At 43.1% G+C, this 19,421-nt stretch overlaps 1 pseudogene; it reads right to left on the minus strand.

Moving 5' to 3' along the window:
* Positions 1-11,592: 11,592 nt before the first annotated feature.
* Positions 11,593-11,710, minus strand: LOC126420249 (5S ribosomal RNA; annotated as a pseudogene).
* Between the last annotated feature and the right edge of the window lie 7,711 nt (positions 11,711-19,421).

Here is a 19,421-nt window from a genome sequence, read left to right on the forward strand (position 1 = left end):
AACCCGCACTCCTATTTTTTTATGCATTATTAAACCTACTCCTGCATTACCCCTATTTGATTTTGTATTTATAACCCTTTAATCACCTGACCAAAAGTCTTGTTCCTCCTGCCACCGAACTTCACTGATTCCCACTATATCTAACTTTAACCTATCCATTTCCCTTTTTAAATTTTGTAACCTACCTGCCCGATTAAGGGATCTGACATTCCACGCTCCGATCCGTAGAACGCCAGTTTTCTTTCTACTGATAACGACGTCCTCCTGAGTAGTCCCCGTACGGAGATCCGAATGGGGTACTATTTTACCTCCGGAATATTTTACCCAAGAGGACGCCATCATCATTTAATCATATAGTAAAGCTGCATGTCCTCGGGAAAAATTACGGCTGTAGTTTCCCCTTGCTTTCAGCCGTTCGCAGTACCAGCACAGCAAGGCCGTTTTGGTTAATGTTACAAGGCCAGATCAGTCAATCATCCAGACTGTTGCCCCTGCAACTACTGAAAAGGCTGCTGCCCCTTTTCAGGAACCACATATTTGTCTGGCCTCTCAACAGATACCCCTCCGTTGTGGTTGCACCTACGGTACGGCCATCTGTATCGCTGAGGCACGCAAGCCTCCCCACCAACGGCAAGGTCCATGGTTCATGGGGGGGGGGGGGGGGGAGGTAGCACATATATGTACCATAAATATGGAAAAACATGGTACGTATAGAGCAAGAGGCCCGTGGAAACTGAATGTTACCCATTTATCAGAACCAGGGTGCCACGCCGTCTTCCAGCACACATGGGCAGATTGTGAAAGGAAATTTCCACTGTACAATTCGGCTTTCTGGTGGTGGACAAAATGTGCAAAGCCAGCTCTAATAAAAGCGATGAAATGTTTCTCTCGTGAGAAATGCGCCTGGCAGAGGACCACAACAGAATTCTATTTTCAGTGCCTCCGCGACCTTTATAAAGACGATAATACAGTAGTGTACAATCACATGCAGATTAAAAGAATCAAGGCGACACTCCTAACTCTGACGCGAAAACAATCTGAAGGCTGTAAAGTGAGAACACGTGTGCAAAATGCAGTGCGGGAGGAGACAACATCCATGTACCACGTTATACAAGAGCAAAAAAGAAGAAACAGGAAAATACTGACGGCGCTAAAAACTGCAGACGGTCGCCTTCTCAATACACAAACTGATATTCAAGAAGAAATTTATAAACATTTTACGGTGTTACTAGCTGAAAAACCAATAGATGTGGCAGCGCAGGCAGTCCTTACGGAAAGGGCGTGGGGGAGACTTGGTCCGGAACAAGCGGAAGAATTCGCCTCAGACATAATCGACGATGAAGTAACAGACGCCATTCTCCGAAGCCCAATAAATAAATCGCCTGGTCCTGACGGATTACCCGTCGAGTTTTATCGCACGTTTAGGCAACAATTAACTAGTAAGTTGACTCTGGTCTGTAATGACATTATGACCATTCGAAATGACAGCCTGAAAGATTTTTGTGGAGGGATAGTGGTGCTAGTTCCAAAAACTCCAGGAGGCAAAACTGTTGAGAATCTCCGGCTTTTAACATTACTTAACACTGACTATAAAATTTTCGCACGTGTCATCATGCAACGATTAAATTCCGTCATTACCAGCGTTACCGGTGACTACCAAACGTGTGTCGGAACAAATAGAAATATTTTCCACACTTAAACTGCATATAGAGATCTGATAGCGATTGCCGAAGCCTGTGACATCCCCAAGTCGTGTCCCTCGACTTTGAAAAGGCCTTTGACAGGGTGAACCACTCCTATCTCGTACGAACCATGGAAGCCATGCATGCATTTTCCTCAGAAAATCACTGATACTGTTAAAACCCTCCTGATGAATGGTACGTCGCAAATCAATGTAAATGGACGCTCAAGCAGGCCGATCAGTATCGCAAGTTCAGTACGAGAGGGCTGCCCAATGTCGATGGCATTGTTTGCCATAGCACTCGAGCCATTCTTGTACTCCCTGACGCAAGACCTTCCAGGACTGCTCATTCATGGTCAGAAGATTATTTTCCAGGCGTACGCAGATGATGTCAGTTTTGTAGTAACGACAGACGAGGACTTAGAGAAAGCTTTCCACATTGTAACAACGTATGAAGCTGCATCGGGGGCAAAACTCAACCGTCACAAGTCAGGCTTAATGCACATTGGACGCGGATTAGAAATCGGTTCTGCTGAAAGAATCAGAAGCTTGGAAACGATCACCTGCCTCGAGATTGAATACACACGCAATATCAGCCGCACGGCTGCCTTGAAGTATAGAAAACTGCTGGCAAAAATGCGCGCTGGCATACGGCAACATAGCCTGCGAACTCTAAATGCCATTCAAAGAGTGTATTTAGTTAATATCTACATAATTTCCCAAGTACTGCCATTACCAAAGACGATGGCACAACAAATGTTAGCAGGACTTGGTCACTTTGTTACCAGGGGTCAGATATTTAAAGTAAAGTACGAAACCCTCACCCTCCCCCCCCCCCCCCCCCCCCCCCCCCCCAGTTTGGAAGGGAGGCTTCAATTTGACAGATGTCTACCTCAAAGCAAAAGCCTTGTATGTTAGTCAAACATACAAACAGTGGCACAGATCACCTAACACACTGACGGCTCATATTTTGAATGAAATAGTGCCTCCCAATCTGGACCCACCTGTAGATGTAAAACACATTCTAAACTCGCTCTGTCACCTAAGGTATTTCATCCTAGAACTTAGCTACATACAAAGAAGAATTCCAGAGGCAGACCGACACAAAGTCAAAACAGTTTACGCCACAATGACGGAAAGTAAACCACGCAATATAGTGGAGGAGAAATGTAAAGGTTATAACTGGAAACAAGTCTGGGAGAACATTCACGACCCGCATGTTTCATTTACAGTGCGCTCAACTTGGTACATGGCAGTCAGTAGGAAATTCCCGACCAATTCGAGGTTACACAAGATTCACCTGGCTGAAACACCGAATTGTATCACATGTCACTTAGTCGACACAGACGATCATAGATTTACTTGCGACGCTGTACAGGACATATGGTCCCTCTGCACACAGAAACTCGCAAGCATAATGCGAACATCACCAAGAACGATAACACCGACACGCCTACTCAACCCTGACGAAGCTCCCTATCCCAATACAAAACGACGTGCAGTCAATTGGCTAAAGGGCCAGACTGTATACTACATCCTATCCGAGAAAGAGAAGAGTAAAGAAGAATATTGGATACATTTAACAATGGAACACCAGACACTGATACGAACGACGAAATATAGAGAAAACTATGCTTGTGTTTTATTAAGAACGTTGACATAGAGTCACTATATTGCAAGAATCTTTACTTTATCACTTATTTTAATCTCTTTACTAGTTTTTTTTCATATCATTTGCCATACTAATGGGGAGACATTTTTATTCTTTAATTTCCTTTATGTTAGAAAACCAAAAAGGTTCCCTGGTGGCCGGGCCTTCGGAGTTCAGAGAAGCTGAAATAGAAATAACATTTGACAGATGGACGAAAAAACGAATGTTCGACAACGGAATACATTAGGAATAGCTATTCACCGAGAAGACAAACTCTGAAGCCACCAGTCTGCTGAAATTCCACACGTACACCTACGGAGAGTCGGGGGTACCAATCAAGAAGTATTTTCATTTCCGTCTAATGAGGAGTAATTTAGTAAAAAAAAAAAGGTGGTCTTTGGGCTGATGATAGGTTCATATATCTATGGTCTGGATTCGTTTCCAACTTTGGCCAATGGTTTTAGATAGGGGAAGACAGATTCTATTCTCTTCTTGCTACACCAAGTGAAGAAGATATAACGGCATTGTGGTCTGAAATTCACATTAAAAATGATATTCCTTCTCTACCAAGTAGACGTTAGGTTGAGCCACAATAAAGTCTGGAATGGCGACGTGTAGAAACTCTATCACCAGTAACCTTTCTTATACTAGTTATTTATTTCTAGTGACGAAACAAACGCTATTTAGGCTCACCGGACACTTATTCTATCTTTTATCTGAGCTTCTGTATGTCGATAAAATTGGTTCTGAACTGGGAATGCAACTCAGACCGGCCTTAACGCGCAATTTGATCCCTTCGTGACAATACAGCTCGGCTACAGTTTGTTGTTTGTTCAAAACTGCAGATTCCTCAACGTCTCCACATATTGCGCGTGAATGGGTTCAAATCCTGGCCCGGCACTAAAGTTTTCATTATGTATTATCAAGCCCTAGCATGAGAACACCTATCTGCTGGTGGATAATAATTTCGATTTTTAATGTATTTTCATTCGTTGTCAACACTAACGATATTTGACGTTTTTGACTCACAGTGAGACACAGAACTATTTGCGAGATCACTGAAGTTCAAAATGTTATTCCGAGCTGCTGGTGGAGAAGAATTCGGTAGCTGACGTCTCTTTGTGTGTAGTCAACAACGATATGAGTGGAGTTCTATTCCCAGTCAGCACTGAACTCTTCGTCATATTATTTCTAGTTCAAACATGCTCACATGTCGCTGCTGGTGCAACAAACCCATATTTAACGTTCGTTTTCTCTAGAATATAACAGCGATAGGTGCCGGGTTGGAGTCCTGTGAAGGAAAAAATTAGTTTTTCGTCTCGTCATATCAGTTAAAACATCTAGCTACTGCCGAGAAAATCCGATATGTCACAGTTGATTGTGCTTCGATATCTATCTTATTAGGTTCTGGGTTCGAATTCCTGTCCAACACAAAGCTTTACCTCGCGGCATTTCAAATAAGTTACTTGTTAAGAAGCAATATTTAACATCTCTCGTAGTTCGTTAACAGGGACAATAGGTGCGGGGTAGTAATTCGCGTCCGTTAAAAATGTTTGCGTTATGCAATTTAAAGTTGGTATTTGCTAACTGATACTGTCTAAAATCGAGGTATATCACTCTCTGTATGCCTAATCAGGAATGGCTGTTAGTTTCCGTCAGTCACGAAATCTTTGCTTAGTCTGCATGACCTGAGTTTGGATCCATATGCAGAACGAGACGGTTCGTCGTGTCATTTGTAGTTCATAAATTTTCTGTACTAGCTGCTCGTGAATAACTTAAATTTTAATGTCATTTTTTGTTAAATAATAAGTACGGTATGTTACTTTGAAGAGGAAATCATGAATACGACGAACTTACTACGTGCATTACCATCTGACGTAATAATGAGAGTGGTAACATTTCAGGTATGTCATTTATTGTAATAAATGTGAGCTTACAAGCCTTAAGAACAGTTTTAAGGTGTTCCCTGATATTTGTAATATTTACATCTTGAGTTATTGCGATACAGAGCAGTGTTTTCTAGTTGTGACTTGTTGGAACCATTTTCAATAGTCAAACGACTGTACCAAGGAGCGATCAGAGGACCTGCTAGACAGCTGCGTTATGTGTGTTGCATGCAAATCAGGCTAAATGCAATTCAGGTCGTTCGGATACTTTTGAGCACGACTGTACATGTATCTGTCTACTTTTCATTATGGCCTATTTTATTGTTTTAAGTTATAGACAATCTGCTAGAGTATTAATGTTATCCCACATTTTGGTGCAGATCAGAAGATGGTCATTATAGAACGAAACCGGCAGTCTGATGAAAAAGAAAATTATGACCACAGACGTAAAGTAAAGGAAACTGTATTTCTGTCGACAGCAGATGCCCCATAGACTTTTCACAAGCGTTTGTGAATATTCCCCACAGTTTCCTCCTCTGTAGTGAGAAATTCAGTGACGCCATCTTGAAACTGTCCTGCAGCTACGCTATCTGTCGAAAGTGACGGAACTTGGCGCGCTCACTCAGAAGACTCCAAATAATACATAGGTAACGTTTCGCATTCGTAGGATTGTTTTCGGCTGAGAAAAAAGCTTCCCACCACTGGTGAAACAGCTGCCATAAATTTATGGAGTAGAATCAATGTGATGTCTCCAGGCACTTCATTCACTGATAAGGACGAGAAACATAGTTATAACTGTTCACAAACAAGGTTAAAAGAGTTCAAGGCAAGAGAGTCCACTAAAGTACTAAATGAAGTGTTGCACTTTGACATCTTCACACCCATCTATGGCCTGTGTAATTGAGGACCTCCACATGTCAAACTTCCGAAAGATGTAGCATTGAAACATGATGTTATTAACATTCAAAATGAAGATAAATTTTGCTTCACATGTTATCTTCTAGCATGTGAGAAAATAGCAAGTCACATCCGTACCGTCCCGAGAAATATCGGTCGTAAAATGTTTCCACACATTGTAAACGTGAAGGAATATAGTACCCCATGAAAGTTCAGGATATTAGTAATTTTAAAATCAGAATGCACGTATTTCTATTCATTTATACACCTTGGATGCATAGTGCTAAAATGATTGCACATAAAACTAGGTCCCATTCACTTCTCTAAATTCGCTGGTCCAAGGCAGAAACATGCAGATCTACTGCTCATCATTGATGGCTATAAGCAGCACTGCTGTTAGATGGAGCACATGTCTCACCTTATTTTGCCCAGTTAGGTAAACATCATGGTGGACGACATTTGTCGTAGATGCTTGAACACATTTTATGCAGTGACATCATTGTAACTCGGTACTGTGACATTTGAGGTCTATGAGTCGAATCGTCACCCTGAGGGTGTAGCGGAAGGTGAATTATATGCGTTGGCTGAGTGACCCCAATTACTGTGGATCGACAGTCACCAAACACTAAAAACGATACTGACTTGTGAAAAGTAACTGTTTTTGCGTAAAAGTGAATATAAAAACGCAGAGTGCCATTTATATGCACCCACTATCCCTATGCAGGCCATGGATTGTAATGTGGATCATATGTGTACATTACTGTATTCAACCTGTAGTGAAATAAACATAACTTGATTAGTAAGACAAGGGTAATGGCGTTCCTCTTAAGGCATCTTTTAATAAGAATATACTGCTTTCCGTTGTGAAAAACTAAATGTCCCTAACTGATCCAGAAACCTATAGCTTTGAGTAAAGTTAATTCCATTCACTGCGAGAAATTTCATTGAAACCACTCTCGTAACTTTTCAGAACGTGGTATAGGCCTAATTATTGGAAAGATGTAATGGCCAGATGGCAAGTATCAAAGTGTCATTTCTAGTTGTACTTGAAAAGTAACTGCATCTTTAATGTGAGTATCGGAATTTTTAATAAACCTCGAATCTAACGTCTACAAGTAGGGGCCTACTCGAAATCTGTTTTGCTGAAATTATTTGTGGTTGTTGAGACATACGTCTATTAACCGTCAATGATTTTCATTGAGTATTTGTGTGAAAGATAAACATGAAGTTTGTAATAAGATACTCTGAATATGAAAATTGGAAACACGTATGTATACCACATCTGCAATCCATTTCACGCAAAAGAATCAGCCCCCTAAGAAGTAAAAACGCCAGTAAGCAGTAATAACAGTTTGTAGACAGCTAATGTCCACCTACCACAACCCAGAAAGATGCACTGCAATAACTTTAAGCAAAAGGTACGCCATCCTTGTCACTTGAACACATTTTTCGAGGTCATAATCCATACAAAAAATTTCCGATGAATGTTTTGCTCACTCGTGCTTTCCAAAAGCCTGCGATTTCAGTCCGTAGATTCCGAACTAAGTCTCGATTATGATATCTTTTATGCTCAGGATGGCAAAAACTCCGCCTTTGACTGAGCTTATCAGTTTCTCACAGTCCATGTTTCGTGTCGTGTCGGACATTATCACCGAAAAAACAAAATGATTTGAATTTCACCTACTGTCGTCCGCAGTCTGTACGGTCGGGCGATGAGATCGACTATACTGTGATCGCGCACGTAGTGACGTGCTGGTGTGAAACGATCGACATTCTTCGGCCGACGTCGGCGGAATCCGCCGGTATCGGTGCCTCTGTGATCACCGCAGTCTTACGCTGCGTTCACCGTGACACCGACACTTGTCGGCAGACATCGTCGCCAGAGGTCGCCCAATAACATCCGACAGCGTGGTCCGATCCCCTTCGTCAGATTTTGGCAGAGTCAAGGAGGTTAGGTTATGTTAGAACCCGTTCTATGTATGAAGTAGGATAGATTTTAACGTCTTAAGGTGGGCTGGATACCACGACGCCTCTGTCCTTGGATACGAGTACTGGATAGCGGCTTCTGTTGTTAGAGAAACGCCGAATGCCAGGCAAGTTTTACGAACATATGAGGTGACGGGAGAAACGTTCTGTTACATACCCGAGATAAATCGTGGTGACCTTGAAAAGCAAGTTATGAACACTCTGTTTCGCTGTATTTACTTAAATTTGTGCTGACGTACGTCAATTAACGTTCAATGACTGTCATTCAGCACACGACTGTAGCATAAGATACTACAGCACTCTAAAGTGGAAATACATACCGTGCGCGACATTTTCAAACCACTTCATATTAACAGAATCACTAAACTACTGGCGAACAACGCCAGTAAGCAATAATAATAATTTGTAGACAACTAATGACAATCGACCATGAAAAAGATCCGGTTCAGTATCAGGTGTAGAAGTATGAAACCGGAATTTCCCTGTAGATGGTGCTAGCCCTCAGTGTAGGGTCCGTGAGACCGCGTCTGCAGCGCCATCTGCTTCCTCTCGAGTCCGTCGGCCGTCGTAATTTAATATATTATTATTATTATTTTGATTGTTGCCGACTTACGTGGTGGGCCTTTATAAAAATGATATTTCACTCAATTTTGATTTACGATTAAATGCTTTTGTGAAGTTCTCCTTTTTAACAATATTAATCTTAAATTATTTGTTACGTTAATGAATGTTAGATTCGCTGAATCTTAAGACATGAGGATATAAGTTGAACAATGGAATAAACTTTTCATTTTAATTTCATCGGCTAGTCAGTTCACTTTAGAGCAAAAAAATCTTTAGTTATTAATTACAATTGCGGCCCACACACGCGTGAGAGTATTTTTTCTTACCTCCGTTAACCATTGCCTTGTAGTCGGGGTCCTCGATCTGGCTCTTGGCTATGGTACTGAAAATAAGAATCTTAAAGCCACGTATTTTCTGCAACGTCGGCAGCTGTGGGGAAAAATGTATATTATGTTAATACCGGGAAAGTTTTTCGCTTCAGCTAAATTTTATAAGTTAATATCGCCACGTAATGGCGTCGTTGGCTGCATCGGCCGCTGCGATTGTTGAACTGTAAATTACTCGAATGCAGGTTAATTCTAAGGAAGACGGACATGAAATCGGGATCACTTCTTACAAATTAAAAGTCAACAATAATATTAAATCAATATATTATCTGCTTAATTAGTACAAATATGCTTACATTTGCCATCACTCGCAAGATGTCCGTCTACACGCAACCAAGACAAGAGAAGAAGTGAAGACGATTAAAAAATTAACAAAAGAGCGTATCTTGTCGTCTCTTTAGATCATTTTGTTATATTTCTTTGCACTCGAAACTTACACAGAGAAATTATTATAATACGGAGAAAAATTTATGTTCGCCTGAGCGGCTAGTGTCCACTTATTATTCAAATTTTAAATGTCTCTTCTTTAAAAATACTGTTTTTTAAGTCTTTTATTATTATTATTTCGCCGGGGCGCTATCGACGAATGTCAACACACAGAAACCCAAGTTCCAGACATCGGTATCTGTTTCAAACCCGTAAATATGTCGAGTTTTGTACCTACGAACTACAATTTGCGGACAGCGTTGGTTTCCTGTTATCACTTGAAGAAAACTGCTGCGGAACCGCATCGAATGCTTGTCGAAGCTTTCGAGGAACGCCGGCCGATGTGGCCGAGCGGTTCTAGGCGCTTCAGTCTGGAACCGCGCGACCGCTACGGCCGCAGGTTCGAATCCTGCCTCGGGCATGGATGTGTGTGATGTCCTTAGGTTAGTTAGGTTTAAGTAGTTCTAAGTTCTAGGGGACTGATGACCTCAGATGTTAAGTCCCATAGTGCTCAGAGCCATTTCGAGGAACAAGCAATGAGGCGTTCAGTTGGGAAGTACTAGGGCATGCAGCTTATTCTCCAGACTTGGTTCGTTCCGATTATCAACTATTTGCCTCACTGGGACTCGCTCGCGCTGAACAACGCTTCAATTCGTATGACAATGTACGAAAATGGCTCGCAGACTGCTCCGCTTCAAAAGAAGAACTGTTTTTTTGGCTGTGACATTTGTAGCCTGCCGGAGAGGTGTGAGAAATGTATAAATAGCAATGGAGATTACTTTGAATAAAATATTGTTTATCAGCTTCAAACAACAGACGTGTAACTATTGCAACCAAATTCCGGTTACATACTTCTACACGTGGTAGCTATAAGCATATAAGATACGCCACCCTTCTCGCTTGAACAAATTATTTTTTGAGGTTATAATCTATGGCTAAAATTTGCAATAAAATTTTAGCCTGTTTTTTCGAATAAACCGTCGATTCCATAGATTCCGAGCTATACCTGATTATGATATTTTCATCCTCAGGATGCCACAAACTCATTCTTTCTTGGAGTAAACTTACCAGTTTCTCACGCTCCATATGTCGTGTGCGAGAACGTCGGTCGATTTGACAGATGAAAACAAACTGATGCGAATTTCACCGATTGTCGTCCGAAGTCTGTACGTTCGGGAGATAAGATCGGCTATAGTGTGACCGCGCACCTACTGACTTACTGCTTTCAAAAGATCGGCCGTCTCCGGCCGATGCCGGTCGGCGGCGGAGTCCACCGATATCGGAGCCACTGTGACTGCAGCCTTAGGTGGAGCGGCCGATTTGACCTACGCAGAAACTGTGGTCGACTTAGGCGGCAAGGAAGACTTCCAGGGGCCGGCTGAGTATAATGGAAACATACGCACCACAACGCTGGCCACAGGTTTAGGCCGCTTTATGTACAGATGAAGAGTTCAGTATTCCTCATTTCTTGACCGCTATGACTGTAAGCGCAGAGCAGTGGTAGAGGTATTCGTTTGCGGTGTTTGCTTATCGACTGATTGGTCTATTTTGGTTCATCAACATCTCTCGTAGCAGTTTACGGCTGACGCGGGCTCTCAGTAGTTCCATTCTTGTCCACCAATGAGCACTGCTAACGCAAATTTACATGCTAAATGTGCAGTTAGTGTTACCGAAGCGTAGGGGATGTTTTCCGTTTCAGTCAGTGCTCTCCAGATACCTATCGTTCACTGCAAAAAATTCAGATTTCGAGCCTAAGTGGCTACGAAATGCTTTTAAACTTTTCGCATTAATTATGTGTCTTCTCCGAGAGCTCTTAAGGGAGCAGTTACCTGCACAAATTACATACACGCAAGTTCCTGTCCTACCGTTATAGGAAGCGAAAACTTATTTAGAATTTCATCCTTGGGACAGTAAGCACTCCGTCTTCATGCCACGAGTGGCCTACCGGGACCATCCGACCGCCGTGTCATCCTCAGAGGAGGATGCGGATAGGAGGGGCGTGGGGTCAGCACACCGCTCTCCCGGTCGTTATGATGGTATTCTTGACCGAAGCCGCTACTATTCGGTCGAGTAGCTCCTCAATTGGCATCACGAGGCTGAGTGCACCCCGAAAAATGGCAACAGCGCATGGCGGCCTGGATGGTCACCCATCCAAGTGCCGACCACGCCCGACAGCGCTGAACTTCGGTGATCCCACGGGAACCGGTGTATCCACTGCGGCAAGGCCGTTGCCTTTGTGAAAGTAAGGTATCCATATAACTTTATTATTTATTTCTTTTCAGCTTTGCACAGAAGGAAAACTGTAGTTTTGAAGTGTCACTAGGCTGACGGCTAAAACTGAATGTGACATGATCCGCAAGAAGATCTGCTGGCCGAGACTGATGTAAGTGTACGACTTTTGCGATTAACAGTTACACAATGAAAAATTCCCACTCTGATTCCTTAACCGTTAATATACTGTTGTTCCATGTCCTATATCTCCATACAATAAAAGATACGAAAACGTCGCATATTTTCACAATATGCTATATAAAAAATATGAAGAGTGACAAATATTACTTGTAAACTGCATATTGATTGAAACTTCCTGGCAGATTAAAACTGTGTGCCCGACCGAGACTCGAACTCGGGACCTTTGCCTTTCGCGGGCAAGTGCTCTACCACTTGCCCGCGAAAGGCAAAGGTCCCGAGTTCGAGTCTCGGTCGGGCACACAGTTTTAATCTGCCAGGAAGTTTCATATCAGCGCACACTCCGCTGCAGAGTGAAAATCTCATTCTGGAAACATCCCCCAGGCTGTGGCTAAGCCATGTCTCCGCTATATCCTTTCTTTCAGGAGGGCTAGTTCCGCAATGTTCGCAGGAGAGCTTCTGTAAAGTTTGGAAGGTAGGAGACGAGGTACTGGCAGAAGTAAAGCTGTGAGTACCGGGCGTGAGTCGTGCTTCGGTAGCTCAGTTGGTAGAGCACTTGCCCACGAAAGGCAAAGGTCCCGAGTTCGAGTCTCGGTCGGGCACACAGTTTTAATCTGCCAGGAAGTTTCATATCAGCGCACACTCCGCTGCAGAGTGAAAATCTCATTCTGGATGCATATTGATTGTATGTTACCTGATGTTTGTTTCAGTCAATCAGAGCGCAAAGCAGCTGACAGCACATGAAATGTCACTGTGCAGCCACACATGATTTATTAATGAAGAAAAGATACTCCCTGCGCGTGTCCACCGTCATAACGGCCGTAAAATGTAGTTTCTGTCGCATCCGCCTGGTTGTCGTTCTCCCGCATATCTCACACGCTGTGCGGGCAGCTGCCACACCAGGCGTATGAGCGCAAACGGCCTTCGTTAGCGCCGAGGTGCTGCGCTTCCTGGTATGGCCTAGGCCGTTTACCAGGGAGCTACACGTCTCCTCCACACAGTCTCCGGGCGCCAAACTCGCCGTCAGACAGCGTGCCCGTCGAAGCGGAGCACCTTTTTGCTACTGCAGGTCACGTGTCTTCGCAGCGCCACCCGGATATCCATCCACTGCCGACTATCAGGCCACCGCTGGGCCGTGCGAAGTCAGTTACGCCCTACGCCTCAAGTCGGCAGCACCGGCAGTTCCACCTGGTTGCATCAGAAGTACAGTCTCAGTGCTACGAGCCGGCAGTACCAGGATTTTCGTCTCCTCTCCGGGAGACCCGGCTCACTCCGTCCTGGCCTCCACCAGCGGTTAGTCAGGAGTCATACGCCGGCAGCGCCGAGCCCAGTAACGTCCCAGCTCTTGACGCCGTCATGTACTTCGCGCAGGTACATGACAGACATCACAAGAGAGATATTTCTGTTGTACGTAGTTGTCTGGATATTCATCCAAGGGCATAATAACTAAATATTATTTTAAAAGTGTCTTCAATCACTCCTCAGTAAGAGGACTCTTCACTTTCAATCTGGATTGCAAAATAAACCTCCTCTTGGCAACTCAGTTTGCCTGCATTCCTTCGACGATTAATGACTGAACACTGTGTCTGGTTTGACTCTGAGCTCCACATGACAGTTTAAACATTTGTGTCAGGAGACGACACGAGCAGAAACACGTAAAAATGAATAGCAATGAATCCTTTTGTGACCAAGACGGAAAGTACAGTTAACCACAAACGGCAATATATTTGTGCTGCACGAATCCTGTGAAAGAAAATCGGAACCAGTTCTCTTTCAGATGTGGTCATTTCGACTCGAAAATGTGCTCGTGAATACAGATACCCCCCATCTTCTTTAAAACCATGATATCATCAAAATACAATACGTGTAAAACACATGCAGTAAAAGAAATTACAGTTATTCCCATGAAATCTTGGTCATAAGCTTCTCCAACTCTCAACTGATCAGCTGATTTTGTAAGCTAGGCCTGCGGCTACGCTAATGATCAGTGTAACCACAACCAAGCTTTCATGTACAGGAGTGGGGACAGCGGCTCTAACACAGTACTCTTTCGTTTTAAAGCATGTGTAGAATTTGGTGTCACCGCCAGACACCACACTTGCTAGGTGGTAGCCTTTAAATCGGCCGCGGTCCGTTAGAACACGTCGCCACTATCAGTGATTGCAGACCGAGCGCCGCCACACGGCAGGTCTAGTCTAGAGAGACTCCCTAGCACTCGCCCCAGTTGTACAGCCGACTTTGCTAGCGTTGGTTCAATATTCAGTTAGTATAAGAACTATCTTCAAGAATGTATTCTGAACAGATAATATTGTGAATCATGTACCGTCAAGAGCGGCGTTCATCACTAATGGATTAAAGTTAAGTATCAAACTAATTATGTCCGCTTTCTGAATTCTCATTCCTTGTCATGTTCCAGACCTCACGTCAGTATAGTTCTTCGCTCCTCACGCCAGCCTGCGTGAGCTAAAACTAGTGCATTTCGGACTCCACTCGTAACAAAGTGTTGGCTCTTATGCTAACACAAAATAGAATAATTTATTTTCCTCTTGTTTCTTACAGTTAAAAAATGGACGTAACGGAAATTACTCTTACCGTATTAAGATCAAACCTTTCACTTTACTTGGCGGGAAATGTTGTGTCGCTAAATGTTTGGAATTACGAACTCAAATACGCACCCCAAACAAAAAATTGTTTTTTTAATGTTGCTAGGTCTGTTCCTATGGACGCTTTTGGTTAGGAGTTCCTTAGTTCTACATTATGTTATAGCTACTTTTCATTCGTTCTCTGTAAAATGAGCTTCTTGTTTCAAACAATAGCCACCTTTTCAATATAATTAGAACAACAATACATACATACGAAATTTAGCGTCCTGTTTATCTTATTAGAGAATGTATCGTGAGTACAGCTGGATATCTATGAAGTAATGTATAGAACCGTGCAATTAACAAATGGCAGGAATATGTGCATATATATCTATGAGGTGACCACTTAGATATTCAGAAAATGCCCGCATCTCGTGGTCGTGCGGTAGCGTTCTCGCTTCCCACGCCCGGTTTCCCGGGTTCGATTCCCGGCGGGGTCAGGGATTTTCTCTGCCTCGTGATGGCTGGGTGTTGTGTGCTGTCCTTAGGTTAGTTAGGTTTAAGTAGTTCTAAGTCCTAGGGGACTTATGACCACAGCAGTTGAGTCCCATAGTGCTCAGAGCCATTTGAACCATTTATTCAGAAAATAATTTTTGTCGTGAAAATACATTTTCTCCAAATTCATGTAACTTTGATACGGCGTAAGGATTACATGTGAGCGTTCTGCATATCGCCAGTACAGACAACTCCCGATCCAAAGTGCCGTGGATGTACAGGCGTTTCACAGAACCTTAATAATTTGCGTTCGATATCTGGGATCTTCTTGTCTCAGAACTTCAAAATATAAATGATAGGGAATTTCGCTCGATAGCAATAAGTGTCACAGCTCAGTTGTAACTTTTTGGTTTTTGGCAAAGAAGGGACAGCCAGCGTTATTTTTTTTTATTGAATTGCCGAGTTTGCACTTTAATAAATTATGTTGTGTTAACACACCAATTTGCTTCGTACTGCACCAAAGTGAAACTGTCCCCAAAAAACCACGAATTAGCGTATATATGAAATATTTTTAGGGACGAAATTCTTCACTTTTGCTTTCTTGTGCATCATGTTTAATCGCCATTCGGTCTTAGAGATACTGAAATATTAATTACATATTTCCTTTCTCCGCTTCATGGCTACTAATACTAAAGTGTACTATTGTGACTACTTTAAAACAGGAACAAAGGTTTGAAGACTTGCATAATCCGTAGGTAGACTGTCATACATAAATCTTTATGCAAGTGAAAATTTTCGATATTTTTCACCACCTTATGTGAGTATTGATAGTATGATACTATAGTTAGATCTTTCTGACATTCATCAGCACCGACTTTCCTTCCTTTGTCGAATTTAGATTTCCATCCATAACACCACTGCTGTTACCAACAACTACATGTGCAGAAAATAGGTCATGTAAAATGGCTCTGAGCACTATGGGACTTAACTTCTAAGGTCATCAGTCCCCTAGAACTTAGAACTACTTTAAGCTAACTAACCTACGGACATCACACACATCCATGCCCGAGGCAGGATTCGAACCTGCGACCGTAGCGGTCGAGCAGTTCCAGACTGTAGCGCCTAGAACCGCTCGGCCACTCTGGCCGGCCACCCCCGCCGGCGGTCATATAAAAGAGGTTTCAGTGTTAGCACAAAATGTAAACAAACAGATGTATACTGGAGTCATGACAGTTGATGATATACCTAGTCTTTTTAAAATCCATTTAGCTTTTGGCATTACCGTGTATGCATTTCCTGTACTATGCATCTACTGTGTATAAAGCAGAAGAAATACTTTAACAGCACATCTCCTGTTCAACAATGCTTGTAGCTGTAACTGAACTGTGACATGAGACATTATGCAGGAATTACAGATATTCGGAAAGGGTCACGTGTTGTAGCACTAAGACCTGTAAGGTCACGCCTACATCTACAAACATGCTCCAGAAAACACCGCACGGTGGCTGGCAATGGGTACCTTGTACCACTGCCAGTCAACCCTTCTCCTGTTCCACCTGGAAATGGAGCAAGGTATAAAGAAATATCTATACACTGAGGTGATATCCTAATATTTTAGTCGTGGGATATCCTAATATTTTAGTCGGACCTCTTTTCGCCCGGTTTAGTACAGCAATTCGACGTATCATGGACTCAACAAGTCGTCGGAAGTCCCCAGCAGAAATATTCAGCCATGCTGCCTCTGTAGGCGTCCATAATTGTGGAAGTGTTGCCGATGCAGGATTTGGTGCACGAACTGACCTCTCGATTGTGTTCCATTCGCTCGCACTGTCCAGCAGGTTCTTTAAACCAATCGCTAACAACTGTCGCCAGATGACATCGCACATTGTCATCCATAAAAATTCCCTCGTTGTTTGGGAACATGAAGTCCATGAATGGCTGCAAATGGTCTCTAAGTAGTCCATTCCAAGTTAACACAGCCGACACCGTTATGGAGCGACCACCAGCTTGCACAGTGCCTTGTGACACTTGAGTCCATGAAATCGGGGGGCCTGCGACACACGACGGTCTTCCGGTCGTCTAGGGTCCAACCGATGTGGTCACGAGCCCAGGTGAGGCGCTGCAGGCGACGTCGTGCTGCTGGCAAAGGCACTCACGCCGGTGCTCTGCTGCCGTAGCCCATCAACGTCAGATTTCGCCGCGCTGTCCTAACAGAGACCTACATTGATTTCTGCGGTTATTTCAGGTAGTGCTGCTTGTCTATTAGCACTGACAACTGTACACAAACATCGCTGCCCTCGGTCGTTAAATGAAGGCCTTCGGCCACTGCGTAGTCCGTGGCGAGACTTAATGCCTGAAATTTGGTATTATCACCACCATCTTGATTCTGTGAATCTCGGAATATTGAATTCCCTAAAGCTTTCTGATATGGAATGTCCCATTCATCTCGCTCCAACTACTATTCCGCGTTCAAAGTCTTTCCATCCGCGTCGTGCGACTATAGTCACGTTGGAAACCTTTTCATATGAATCACTTGAGTACAAATGACAGCTCCACCAATGCACTGCCCTTTTATACCTTGCGCATTGTCGCCATCTGTATGTGTGCATATCGCTATCCCATGACCTTCGTTACCTCAGTGTCTGCTTACAAACGAGCATTGATTTATCTGTCTCTGTGGTTCGTACGTTGGTGGCAGCAGAATCAGTCAGAAGTCAGTTGCAAATGCCGCGTACCTACATTTTCTCATTAGTGTTTTGCGAAAAGAATGTCGTCTTCTCTTCAGGGATTCCTTTTTGAGTTCACGGAGCATTTCCATAATACTCAGGTGTTGATTGAATTAACGTAGCAGCTTAGGCTTTGAATTGCTTCGATGGCTTTCTGTACTCTGACCTGTTGGGAATCCCAAACACTCGAGCAGAACTCAAGTATAGGTCACACATGTGGTACATGCATTAGCATTAGTAGATGATCAACAATTTCCTAAAATTCTCTGAACACAAGAACGTCAACCATTCGCCTGCTGTGCAATCGACCTTACGCGCACATTCCGTTTCACATCGGTGTGCAACGTTGCACTTGAACGTGCCGTTGTATGTGGCTCTTGGAATGGCACTTCGGTGTGTGGCTTTACGGGACTGGGGACCCAGCAGCTAACTGTCCGACCATGGATGGAGGTTCTCACTAGTGTGATGTTTGTTTAAATAATAAAGGCATAACTGTTCCAATCGTTTCCCAAGATTTAAGATTAGGAAAAGGCAGCTTCAGATTTGGGGTGACAACGGTTTAAACTGAAGTTTCAAACGGGGGGGACTGTTTACCACAAGTGGACTGAAATTTAGGGGAAACGAACTGTAACGTCATAGAGAAACCAATGATCTTGGAATTTCTGGCCATTTTATACTTAAAACAATATTCTAAATTTAGAACATATGAAGTCTGACAACCATGCAGAGTGCATCAAAATGCCAGGGTCAGCCATCTCGGATCGTCATTTTGAACTCTGACGTGATAGGATGGCACCAGTCAGACATCTTGGATCAGTATCTCAAATTCTGATGTCAAAGTACTGCACCAGTATCTCTGGTCCAGCAGCTTGAATTCTGACATGATAGGGCAACGCCAAAACCCTAGGTTAGCCAACTTGCATCGCCATCTTGAATTCAGATGTCATAGGACTGCACCTGTATACCAGGTCAATCATTTTGGATAGTCATATTTAATTAAGACGTCAAAGGTTTCACTACTATCAACAAGGACAACTGTCTTCACTGTTTTCAATTTCATGCCAACAGAACAATGCTCCGTCTTGGATCTTTCAGTTTCCCTCTATTTTATTGTTATGATAACTGGTCTGCTACCTCAGTGATGTCATAGATGACGGGATAACACCGGCTGTTTTGAATTTCCCACCATTTTACACACAGGGCAACAGGCCTGCAACAGAGGGCTGATGGAATTCTGCTATTGATGTATGACATCATCGATGACGTCATAGGAATGACAATGGGGAAAATCTGGCAGCAATTCAGGTTGCACTAGAACGCCCCCCATGGCTATACTACTGATAGAAACCATGTCGTACACATGAACGAGACTTAAATTGACTCACTGCTGCTGAGACACCTAGACATGTGATTGGTCTCTGCCTCAAGTTGAAGCAGGTGAAGGTGGAAGTCTTAGCATTGTTCACAGGAATTCTGTAATGGACGCGTCTGATGCCATAATGTATATCACGTTTTTTCCTGATAGTTCCTTGAGTGCTAATCCAGAAACAAATCTTTCTGAAAAGTAAATTACCAAGAATTTTATACACGATTATTTCAGGCAAATTTATCGGCATTTACTGGGTACGCACCACAACAGAGGACTTGCCGAACGGCTGGTTACTATATTTATATAATTATCTGTGTGGTGATGTTTATTTATAAAAAAATTTGCTATTCCGTAATTCTTAAT

Source organism: Schistocerca serialis, chromosome 9 (assembly GCF_023864345.2).
Source record: "Schistocerca serialis cubense isolate TAMUIC-IGC-003099 chromosome 9, iqSchSeri2.2, whole genome shotgun sequence".
Taxonomy (NCBI): Eukaryota; Metazoa; Arthropoda; class Insecta; order Orthoptera; family Acrididae; genus Schistocerca; species Schistocerca serialis.